General features: G+C 44.2%; 1 pseudogene; it reads left to right on the forward strand.

The window, feature by feature from the left end:
• Positions 1–8,703: 8,703 nt before the first annotated feature.
• LOC127191017 (peptidyl-prolyl cis-trans isomerase A-like) lies at positions 8,704–9,389 on the forward strand (annotated as a pseudogene).
• Positions 9,390–13,154: the final 3,765 nt, after the last annotated feature.

Genomic DNA, 13,154 nt, shown 5'->3' on the forward strand with positions numbered 1-13,154 from the left:
AAACAGTTTAATTTGTACTTGCTTTATGTCGGTAGCATCAGCTGGAGAAGGAGGTGGGGCTGGAGGGACCGTGAGGCTGACTTTGCTGGGAGGCTCCTGTTCCATATCCACACCGGGGGGCATTTCCCTACCTTTGCCACGCTTCTTGGTGATTGTTTCATCTCTAGGAGGAAAAATATATTAAATGTTATTCAAATAAAGGCAGGATCAGGCCTGGTAAGATGGTGCAGCGGGTTACGGTGCTTGTCACTAAGTCTGATTCTCTGAGTTCTATACTTAGGACCCACATGACGGCAGTATAGAACTAACACCTGAAAGTTGTCCTCTGACTGCCACATGAGTATCATGACACACATACACACACTAAAATGCAGTGGTTGTTTTTAAAAAAGGGGGGAGGGACATCCTCTGTTCATACCTTCAGAGCTACCCACCTGCAAAAATGAGATATTGACTAGGAGTCTGCCCTCCTTGGAATGAACTCACCAGCCCCCATTGGTCCCCGGGGAACTAATGGTATGGTTCACTCTCCTCATCCCCAGAGAGGTCTCTGAGGATAAAAAGCAAAGTATTGCTTTGCTTGCCTTTCTCTGCCCCTCTGAGTCTACTCTTGGTGAGTCTCCACTCAGCTTCATTTGTACCCAGCTATTCTCAGGGCCAGCCCCCTCCCTCAGGCTCATCTCACATTCATTTCCCTTCTACCTGCCTTCCCCGCCCCCTTCCAACCTGCTAGGTGTTTTCCTCCTCTGCCTAGGTGTACTATTCCATCTTGCTCGGGTCTGGGCTAACCCTGCCTGCAAGGGAATGGACTGCCATGGTAATCTAGTACAGGTTTGACTTTTGCTGTACCCCGGAACACTAGCTACACCCTAGAAATAGAAGTTAGCTATGAGCCATGGATTAATCACATGCTACATGTAGATTCTAAACCACACTCCACAGCAAGATCTTAAAGCTTTCTGCTGAAGAAGCTGAATTGAAGGCACTTCGCCTGGGGCATGTGATCCCAACAAAAGTAACTCCCTCACTCTGCTGAAAGGATGTGAAACAATGTGGGTAGAGCTGTTTGGTAGTGAGAGGGAGGCCCTGGAGTTTATTTATATGCACTTTTCCTTTTAGGTGGACATGGGGCACAATACCTACAACCTTCTAGAAGCAATAGCTTCCTTGTAGTCTAAACCATGGGTGTCAGTTGCCTGTGCATCAATCAGCAATGGTCTCCAATATCCACATGGGTGTACTCAGAAAACACACAGACCTATCAATTCACAAATGCTTTACTTTTCAATAAACTCTAAGCTCATGGGTGTACTGAGAACAGTACTGTATGGAAGGCCATATTCCTACTCAGTAAGGTCTGTTCCTTTGGCCAAGTTATGCTGTAAGATTTAGCAAGAATAGATGTCCAAGTTCATAACTGTCAAAGAGCTAACACTGGAAGTGTTGACAAAGGTCAGCTTTGCTGTTTTCTGTTTGTTTTTGTTTTGCTCTATCAGAACGATTTTAACCTGAGGTCTCTTGGAAGAATATTTTTAAGGGTCATATAACTTGTAAGTCCAGGAAACAAACTTACATGTTATCCTTTGATAACGATAAAGGAAACTTTCTGCCTTTTGCATAAAGGAACCTGAACAGCCCCAACACAGTAGGGCATACTGTGTCTAGGCCAGGTAGCAGTGTCACTGGAGTCCCACCATTCTCCATAGCTGATATCACAAGCATGTCAAATGTAGTAAATGTAAATGCAAGTGAGCTGGGTGTGGTAGCACACATCTTTAATCCCAGCACTCAAGAAGCAGAGGCAGGTGGCTCTCTGTGAGTCTGAGGCAAGTTTGGATTAATAGTGAGTTCCAGGGCAGCCAGAGCCACATAGTAAAAATCTGCATCAAAACAAAACAAAACAAAACTGGGCTTGGTGGCGCACACCTTTAATCCCAGCTCTCAGAAGGCAGAGGCAGTTGGATCTCTGTGAGTTCGAAGCCAGCCTGGTCTACAAAGCGAGTCCAGGACAGCCAGGGCTACAAGAGAAACACTGTCTCAAAAAACCAAACCAAAGCAAAGAAAATACCAAATGAACTAGTAGACCATATTTAAACTAAATATATTTATATTATATTGTAAATAATAGATATATATATATGTATGTATTTAAAATTCAAATTCAACTGCGATTTCTGCAGTTTTTGTGCCAACCTACTACCAAAAGAATGTGCCTGGGCAGACGAGGACTTTTAGTGATGATACCCTTCTATCATATGATTAAAGTCAAGGTGCCTCAGTGGGAAAGAGACCACAGAAGCCTGACAGCCTTAGTTCACTCCCCAGAACTCCTATGTGGGACAGACAGATGGACAGACAGACAGACATGCATGCAAAACAGTAAAATTGAAAATAAATAATCAACATGATTCCCGAATCCACAGATCTGAAGTTCATGCCACAACCTACATGCAGGAGGGCCTAATACACAGAGTACCTACCATTCCTTCTTGAAGGAACTTCTGAGAAAGTTCTGTCCTGCACTGTGGGCAGCAAAGCATTGGCCCCACCTCTCGGGTGCAGCTAAGAGTAGAGCAGTGGATAAAATTCACACTGGTCCCTGCTTCTCACAACCTCTGCCAAAGCAGCTGAGGCTCAGCTGTCGCTCTCTCTCCTAACTCCCCAGGAAGGTAGAGGGAACCGTTAGGTACCTTGTGGCCATGGCAATCCTACGCTTGTTCACCTCAGAGACCAGGTCGATGTTGGGGAGGTCAATCTTGTCCATAGTGCTTCTCTGGACCATAGTCTCTCTCGGCGCCATGGAGGATTTTTAGATATGCTACACCTGGGAAGCAGAAAATGGGATCCAGGTGTCACGGTGCTCAGCTGGGTCCAACTTGGTGCGCTTTGAAGCGGGCTTTCCTCACCACAGCAGAGCTTCAGTTGCACCCCAACCCCACCCCCCCCCCAGCCTAGTCAAGAGGTAGACTTTCCCTCACACCTGGGAGTGGATGAGGGAAGGGACTGGGTCTCATTGGTCATTTAAACAAAACACATGTGCTTATTCCAAACCCTGAAGAAACAGAGCAGCCATAACTGGCCTTGGTTATAGAGAGGAAATGGAGGCTGAAGAAGATAATTGACTTCCCTCAGGTTGCTCAGCGGCCCTGTCTCATGCGGCTTCTCAATTACTGGTGCCACTCCAGGGGAGCATTTTCCTCACAGGGTTCTTTGATGCAGGTTCTTTCTTCCCAGAGCCCATGCCTTCTAGGGGATGGGAAAGAACTAACACAGAACTGGGGCACAGAGTTAGGTTATTTACACCAACGTGCACAGAGCCACAATGCTAGAGAGTTGGCACTGGTAACAGAAGGATTGGCAGCCTACCCATGGGGCAGGGCCAACCACCACATGGCAGCTTTTTCCACGAGCTTATTTGATAGCCACCGTTTCTCTTGTATTATGATCTCCACACAACAAACGGGGCAACTGAGCAAGAGAGAAGTTAGGACACTTCTGCAGGAGGCACCCCGACCTGCGTCTGTCTGATGTCGGAAATGATACAAACAACCTGCGGGCCCAGTTGTCACTCTATGCCTTTCCTTAAGCCCTAGGCGTCTGTACACGGTGCCCCACTCCCGTCGTGACACTGCTATTGTTACAACATGAACTTCAATGGCCTGAGCTCAACAGCCTGGGCTTCTGGCTGAACAGGTTTGTTCCTGTGGGGACAAACAATGGACTCACCTCTGAATCCTAGATCTGCTGATGTATGTCCGCTTCCATACACTTCAGCTCATGGTTTCGCTAAGGAATGCCGTCATTTCATCCGGTACCCGCAGAACAGCCAGTCTACCTCCTCAGAGAAGGAAAGGCCAACACGTGACCAACATCTTCATCTCTTTTATCCTCCTGGAGCGAGTCTCTCTCGGGAAGTTGAGTTGATGAGGTTAATTTGCACCTGCTGCATCTAGCAGCTGACACGAATGTTCTGTGCCAATGTGGCCTTGCAGAATGGCTTCAGTTGTGGGCAGAGAGAAGTTGGGGCTTCTGCACAGAGAAGGACTCTGTTGCTGGAGCATCGGGGAAGCCACTAGCTTAGACTATGGTGAACTGGCGTTGCAGACAGCTTGACCTGCAGCTCCAGAGTACACGTTAAAAAGCTGGGTCATGAGCCGCTGTCTTCCCAGAATTAGCATAACCCCTGCCCCTTCCTGAAATGACTTCTGTTGGATCTCTGTGAGATCGAGGCCAGCCTGGTTTACACAGGCAACTCTGGGCCTCTGGGCCAGCCAAGGCTACATAGACCCTGCTTCAGACAAAGCGCTTCTGTTGGGGTGGTAGGTGCTTTGGGCTCTGAACTGTAAGCAGTTGAATTCCTCTTCTGAGCTGAGTGATCTTGAGCAAGTAACCGGCAGAGACTATTATCTTTCTCCGAGCGTAGATGTAAAGCCTGAGAAAAGATTTGTAAAACTCCCTCCTTTATCAATTCTGCCATTTAAAACTGTTTAACCGAATGCTTGAATATGTAAGTTTAACCCAGAAATGAATATATGAATTTATGTACAGGTAGATACAGGTATTTCCACTCCTATATTGTCATGGATAAGCCTGGTTCCCCCAAACTCATCTTCATACATTTTGAAAACAGGAGCTCTGTTTCTTCCCTCTGTATCTCAGGGCTTATCAAAGAGGACCCCTGGGACCTTAACAACTTCTTAAGTTGAACCAGAATCTTGAAATTTCATCTTTTGTTTGGTTTTAAAGTTTATTTATCGCGTATACAGTCGTTTGCCTGCACGGGCAGCTGCACACCAGCATAGGACACCAGAACTCACCATAGGTGGTTGTGAGCCACCATGTGGTTGCTGGGAATTGAACTCAGGACCTTTGGAAGAGCACCCAGTGCTCTTAACCTCTGAGCCACATCTCCAGCCCCTTGTTTTTTTTTTTTTTTAGCTGAGGCTTAGACCTGTGCTCTGCAAGGCTAGTGCTCTGCCACTGAGCTAAGTTCCCATTCCCTGGAATCCAAATCTGAACTAGAATTGTGCTCCCACCTGTCTCTTTTGACCACAGGATTTCCAAAGTACCTAAGTGTCTAAAATGTGAAGGCTTTTCAAACCATGGATTTCCCCCTGCCCCCCTTTACATTCGCTTGAAGGAGTCAGAAGCAATCACTGTATGCAGATTTCAGAAGAGGTAGAGAAATTGTACTTGTTTTACGGTCTTTCTGCATTTTCTCTTTTATTTTTTCTTCTCTTTTTCTTTGACAGGGTCTCATGTATTCTTGGCTGGGTTGGCCTCACATTTGTTAGGCTGACCTCAAACTCAATTTATAGCTGGGGGTGACTAAGAACTCCTGGTCTTCTTGCCTCCATCTCCCAGTTGCTAGGATGGCAGCTGTGAGGAGCCACGCTCAGTAAACGCAGGTCTGGGGATTGGACACAGGGCTTGTGCATATTAGGTGGCAAACACTTGCCAGCTGATCTATATCTCTGGCCTCTGGTAGCTTAAAATGCCTTGCTTTTTGTGTTTCTGGTTCTGTTTAGTGGCTTTGGAGATAGGGACCCTCAGGATATGGACCCACATCCAACATGACTTGACAAGAAAAACTGTCCAGAAACAGGAATGGTCTTGGAAAAAGAATTCCCTCCTACATTTCAGCGGTCCTCAGCCTTCCCAATGTTGTGACCCATTTATACAGTTCCTCATGCTGTGCTGACTCCCAACCATAAAAGTATTTCATTGCTGTTTCCTAACTGTAATTTTGCTGATATGAATCATAACGTAAGTACCTATCAGGATATGTAATATGTGACCCCCAAGGGGGCCTCGACCCACAGCTTGAGAAACACTGTCCTATAGTGTAGCCTGTAGGATATGGCATATTTATCTCAGACAAGTGCAGGAATCCTTGCCCCCATGCAGGAGTGTTGAGAGCTTTGAGAGCTAGGCAGGTCCAAGCCTATCCTCAGGCCATATGGAAGAGGAACTGTGTAATTCCTTGTCTAAAACCAGGAATATGCAGATAATGGCCTGGGGCCAAGCCGTTGGGGGGAGCTGTGGCTTCAGATCCTGAGAGCCCAACTCTTTCTACTGTATAGAGCTATGGTTCTCAATCCCAAGGTCACTCACCATAATGCTCTTGAGATACCTGTGTTCCCTTTGTGTAACATTGTTTGATTGGCTTTCTGCTGACCTCCTCCCATTTGCTGAGCAAAACAGAAGCAAGCTGGAGAAACTCCCCTGCCCCCCCCCCCCCACTGGTCCTTTTGGCCTCTAGCTCTATGTTGCATTGTTTGTTCTCTTATCCATCCCTCTAGAGATTCTGACCCACCAAAGTGCAGAGACAAGAGACATTCAGACTGTTGAGCTACTTGCAGGCTGTGTAGCGAGTTCCAGGGACGCAGCTTTTATGAGTCACCTGTGTTGGAATGGGCTTTTTGATGGGGCAGATGATTTTGCTCTTTGTTCTGTTTGCCACTGTTGCATTATCCCTGTAAGTACCCATTAGTAATAAAAAACAAAAAACAAAACAAAAACCCTCATTGTCAAGTAATGAAAAACAAGTTGGACAGTGGTGCAATTGTTACTTTGGTCTGTTGTGGGTTTCCTTTCTGGGGTAAGAAGTGTGTGTGTGTGCGTGTGTGCGTGTGTGTGTGTGTGTGTGTGTGTGTGTGTGTGTGTGTGTGTGTGTGTGTGTGTTTCTCTTCCTTTTGGATCTTTCTCATCACCATGCAAACATGCGAACTCTCATATCAAACCTTTTGACCCCACTTTTCCTTACTACCAAGTCAATCAACAAAAACTGTTTTAAGAGACTCACCTAGGAGCTGAGGCAACGGTTTGTTTAGTGGGTAAAATGCTTGTTGTGCAAGCATCAAAAAAAGCTGGCCACAGGAGTGCATGTCACATGTCTGAAAGGAGAGTATTGGGAGATGGGGAAGGGGGTGGAGAGACAGTCAGATCCCAGAGGTAGGCAGGTCCAAGGTTTTCCTCAGGCCCTGGTTAGTCAAGCACAATCAGTACCAGCCATGTTGAGAGAGATCCTATCTTCAAAAACTAAGGCGAAAGCAAGGCACGGTGGCCCACTTCTGCAATCCAACACCGGGGAGGTAGAAGCAGGCGAATTTCTGTAAATACAATGCCAGCCAGGGCTGCATAGTCTCAAACTAAAGAAATAAAGTGAAGAACTAAGGAAGATACCTGATGCTGACCTCTGGCCTCCACATACACAGGTGACTGTGGTGGCACACCACTCCACTCACTGCAGAGAGAGCAGGGAGCAGGGAGGGGGAGACAGAGGGGAGAGAGAGAGAGAGAGATAGAGAGAGAGAGAGAGAGAGAGAGAGAGATAGAGAGAGAGAGAGAGAGAGAGAGAGAGAGAGAGAGAGAGAGAGAGAGAGAGAAGAGAGAGAGAGAGAGACAGGAAGAGGGGAAGAGAGAGGTGGGAGGAGAAGGAGAGAGAGAGAGGGAGAGAGGATATAAAGAAGCTGTTAGAGCCGGGCGGTGGTGGCGCACGCCTTTAATCCCAGCACTCGGGAGGCAGAGGCAGGCGGATCGCTGTGAGTTCGAGGCCAGCCTGGTCTACAAAGTGAGTCCAGGACAGCCAAGGCTACACAGAGAGACCCTGTCTCGAAAAACCAAAAAAAAAATAATAATAAATAAAGAAGCTGTTAGGCTTTCCTGGCTCTTAGAGTTGTATTTGTTAGCATTTTTCATCGCATCTTTTAATACTGTCTTTTGCTTTGTGTTTTTTGGTATTCTGACTATAATATGTTATGGACAGGTTCTTCTCTAGTCATATCCTCCTGGGGATTCTAAATGCTTCTAGTGTTTGGATGTCCAATTTTTCTCTTGATTTGGGGAAAGGGTCTCCTATAACTTCATTGAATAGATCTTCTATGCCTTTAATTAAAAAAAAAAAATCTCCACTCCTTCTTCTACTCAATTCTTAGGTTTGGTCTCTTGATCATATTTCAGAGTTCTTGCTATGTTTTTTTTCTTTATCGAAATTTGAATTTAGTATTTCCTCCATCCTGATGTCTTCTACTTGATTGACTTAGCTGGTGATGCTCTCTGCTATGTTTGTTGTTTGTTTTTAATTTGTTGTTTTCCAATGCCAACATTTCTATATTTTAAAACAAAAATCTCACATGTCATTACAGGGGTTTTCTGTCCTGTTGCTGATGTTTTTCATCCATATTGCTAATTTTTATCATACATCTTCCTGACTTTCTGTGTTTATGTTTTTCCTCTCCAGGTCTTAGGACGACTTCTCTTACTTCATTTATCTGTTTGTTTGTATCTGCTTTGAGTTACTATTCATTTTTATTGACAAATATTTGAAATCCTCACTTATCTCAGCATCTTTCATTTAATAGTGAGGGATAATGGTCTTTTTGTGGGAGCTGGGTTGCACTGACCTTCACATTTCTTTTGTTTCTGTTGTGGCTCACACATCTGTTAGTTAGGTTATTCCCTCAGCTCTTATTTGGGCATTTTTATTATGGAGTAGCCTACTCTTGGGGGTTAAGTCTCCAGTAGCAGGGAAGTCAAATGGCTTTAAAAGCAATGACATCAAACTGTACATGAAGTGGAAACAGTAAATGGATGACGTAAAGGAAGGCAGCAGGGAGAGGGGAGATGAAGCAAATAAGTGAAAGAAAGAAAACAGTGGAGGTTTTGAAGATGCCGCTGCTCCTTTCGCCGCTTGCTGCAGCCATGGTCAACCCCATCATGTTCTTCAACACCGCGGCTGATGACGAGTCCTTGGGCCACATCTCCTTTGAGCTATTTGCAGACAATGTTCCAAAGACAGCAGGAAACTTCCATGTTCTGAGCACTGGAGAGAAAGGATCTGGAATATAAGGGTTCCTCTTTTCACAAAATTATTCCAGGATTCATGTGCCAGGGTGGTGATTTCATACACCGTAATATCACTGGCGGCAGGTCCATCTATGGGGAGAAATTTGAGGATGAGAACTTCATCCTGAAGCACACAGGTCCTGGCATCTTGCCCATGGCAAATGCTGGACCAAACACAAATGGTTCCCAGTTGTTTATCTGCACTGCTAAGACTGAGTGGCTGGATGGCAGCATGTGGGCTTTGGGAAGGTGAAAGAAGGTATGAGCATCGTGGAAGCCATGGAGCGCTTTGGATCAGGCAATGACAAAACCAGCAAGATCACCATTTCTGACTGTGGACAGCTCTAATTCTTTTGACTTGCAGACATCTTAACCAGCAGACCATTCCTTTTGTAGCTCAGGAGAGCTCCCCCACCCCATATGCTCCCAGTACCCTGTAATCTCTGCTCTCACTGAAGCTCTTTGGGTCCCCTATTGTCCTCATTCCCCTCCAAGTTTAGCTGGATTGCAGAGTTAAGTTTATGATTATGAATAAAAAGTAAATAGGTTGGGAGGCAGAGGCAGGTGGATCGCTGTGAATTCAAAGCCAGCTTGGTCTACAAAGTGAGTCCAGGACAGCCAAGGCTACAGAGAGAAATCCTGTCTCAAAAAAAAAAAAAAAAAAAAGTAAATAGGAGAGAGAAAGAGAGAGAGAAACAGTGGAGAAATCTCTGAAGAGTAAGAAACTCAAGAGATTAAAAAAAGAGTTAAAGAAAAATTTCCCAATAATGAGAGAAATCCGTAACCTCAATTACATAAACACAAGAAGGGGAACATAAAACAAAAACATCAGTTTTAAAAGCATGCAGTAGTATAAGGCCAAAATAGTACAAAAAGCAGAATATAAGAGGTTGAAGCCGGTTGTGGTGGTGCACACCTTTAATCCCAGCACTCGGAGGGCAGAGGCAGGCAGATCGATGTGAGTTTGAGGCCAGCCTGGTCTACAAAGCGAGTCCAGGACGGCCAAGGCTACACAGAGAAATCCTGTCTCATAAAAAACCAAAAGAGGTTGAAAACACAAGGCCAAAAAAGTTTGCTTAATAGTGAGTAGTAGATAAATGTGTGAAGATAAATAAAAATAAAACATAAAAGCATTTAAATTGTAATGATGATAATAACAATGTGCTTAAGAGATGTTTCACACCAGGTGTGGTGACTCACACCTTTAATCCCAGCAAAGGCAGGAGGATCTCTGAGTCCGAGGCTTGAGGCTGGCCTGGTCTACAGAGTTCCAAGGCTACACAGAGAAACCCTGCCCCCCTCCAAAAGAGGTGGGGGTGGGTTTCAGTGGCTAAGAACATTGCTGCTCTTGCCAGGGGAGACCATCACCCACAAAGCAGCACAAAACCATCTGGAACTCCAATTCCAAGGGATCTCTTTGGGCACCAGGCAGACACAATGTGCACAAACATACAATCAGGCAAATACTCATACACATGAAATAAAAATAAATCTTAAACACAAGGGACAGAAAATAAAAGGTGAAACTTTGAGATGAATTCTTTCTGGATCCAAGGTGTGCTGGGTTAGGGAAGAAGGTAACTGAGCTTGTGATTCACGCTGGTTAAGTAGTAACCAACAAGCTCAACAGGCTTTGTCTTAGCAGCTTCCCTTCTTTATGTACTAGCGGTCTCTGCTGGTTATACATAGTTTTGCAGCATATAATCTGGACAGGCGTTCCCAACTTCTGTAGCTATTCTAGTTTGTAGGGTGCAAATAGTAGCTAACTTTCCAGCTGAGGGCTTGGGAAAGGAAAGGGGGAAAGCAATTACAACACTGAGATCGGGATGGACACACTTTTCTCTGTACTTTCAAAACCCACTAAGCATTATTTACCCTGTTAGAGGGGTGTGCCTAAAGTGATCTGTTGCAACTTTAGAGTTCTCTGTACTCCAGGAAGTTGGTGGCTAATGCCAGGCTCTGGATTATCAGAGGAGGACAAACTAAAGCAGTCCTTCACACATAAAACAACATTGCAGAAGACATTTGGTGGAAAGCTAGACACAGACGAGGAAGAAATCGCACTCATTACAGCTGAGAAAGGATAGCTCTCAAGAGAATAACCATGAGAATTAGAAAATAAACACCAAATAGGTAAAGTCAGTGTATTAGTCTTAACTAGGCTCCTTTTAAAGCTGGACGAGGGTTTCATCCTAAGTGAGAATGCAAGGCAGCTGCCATGAAAAGGGATGGAGGCGAGAAGAATGGCAAAGGAGCCTCTTCAGAGCATTTTCCTCAGCAGTTACTGTGAAACCTGGGATCAACCCACAGTCCTTTTGAGGGTATGTTTCAACACGGTCCACTTGGCAAATTATTAAGTCAGGCACCATAACAGCTGTAAAGTGTGAGCTGTTGTGTGATTCAGGTTATGAGATCTCAATTAAAGGTCCTGACTCATGCTCCAACACTTCAAGGGTACAACTTCTAAGATGGCAGCAGACAGGTGGCCAGAACTCAGTGACATTTGAGCAGGCAGAGCACCAGCACTGGGGGTAGCTGTTTAGTCACCCTTTTTCTCCTTTGCTAAAAAGGCCTACTGAAGGAGACTCTCCCACCTCCCTGTTGCCCACTGTTTATTTTCCTTATTCCTTTACCTGGTCTGCACCCAGTATTATTCTGCCAGAGCACACACACTTGGCTTGGATCCAGAGGCCCAGAGACAGGAGTGCTAGTTCTTCACATCTGAAACTTAACACATCTCATCTTTAGGGCCTCGAGTCAAAGGCACCACACCAAAGCAACACATTCTTAACTTGTAGGAACTTTAATGAGACTTGTTATTTTGAACTACTAAGTTTTGGACTAACTGGTTACATAATGTGAAACTCAAGGCCAATAAACTATGAAATATAATGTAATGGCTGCACAAGAAAAAAAATCCAAAAATCTGGTGATTGAACTATTAAAAAACACATTCCATTCTGGTACTCTCAACTCAGAGGCTTTATTCCCACTCAGCCTTTTACATCTTGCCTCTGACCCAGTTTTTGGGTTACTTCTAAGGTTTACATGACGAGAAGAACTTTTCAAATTACACCTACCTACCCCATTCTATCACTTTCGTTATAATCAGAATTAACTAAGTGAAAAATACGGACCATGCTGTTTACAGGAGCAGCTCAAGGGGCTGTGACTGTTCTGGGGTTATTTTGGGGCCATAAGACAGAGATAAGTATAATACAGTTAGTTCCTCATGTTGTGGTGACCCGTAATCAGAACTGTGGTTTTTTTTTTTTTTTTAAGACTTAAGTGTAACTTTACCGACCCACAGTTCATGGATATGGTCACATAAAAGCTAATGCACCAGATATGACTTATTTGAGAAGACAAAAGTGAAAATAGAACATGGTCCAGAATTGAACAATAAATCTGAATGTGAAGTATACAAAATGAACTCTTAAAGCAGTGGGTTTGGATTTTACACAGATAGCAAGAAAAAGTAGTTAAAACCATGTTGTATTGTTGTCATTGATATAAAATTGTACATATTTAGTGCATTAATTCTGATGCCTTTAGACATACTACCCACACATACTCAACTACGTTACCACAAAAAAAAAAAAAAAAAAAAAAAAAAAAAAAAAAAAAAAAAAAAAAAAAAGTAAACTGTGTTCTCCACACACTCTCATTCTAGCCATATTTTTGTGTGTTTTCAGTTGAAGATACAGAAAAGTTGTTTTTCAACCCTGGCAACTCGGTACTTTTTGAGATGGCTTCAGGGATGTTCTATACTTTTGAGAAAAGCCACACCCTATATCTGTCCGAATACCTGACAGCACATGATGTCCCAAGCTTAGCTCTTGCCCCCTCAGGGATATAATAACTAGTAACCAATCATTTTAAAGGGCATTCTTAAGAACCAATCATGGTCCAACAACTATGCTTAACCGCCAATTCTGCTTAATCAGAACTGTTTTTGTTGATACTTTATTGCTGTAATTTTGTTGCTATTAATCATAATGCAAATATGTGTTTTCTAATGGTATTAGGTCAGTGACCCCTGTGAAAAGGTCTTTCAAACATCCAAGAGTCACGACCAATAGGTTGAGAACCGCTGACTTACACAGATACTTTACTTCCACTGGACAGGCTTGTCACCATTTTCCACTGCAGACCTAGACAAAAAGTTATCAGTGGTGCTTTATCACAGCAAAGCAGTATGTACTAGCACACAGGGACAATGCAAACAAGAGACTTCTTAATCTTTCATGACCTAAAAGGTAGGAATTTAAACTTAAGCTTGGAATATACAAAGTAGCAGTGACAGA

Source organism: Acomys russatus, chromosome 6 (assembly GCF_903995435.1).
Source record: "Acomys russatus chromosome 6, mAcoRus1.1, whole genome shotgun sequence".
NCBI lineage: Eukaryota > Metazoa > Chordata > Mammalia > Rodentia > Muridae > Acomys > Acomys russatus.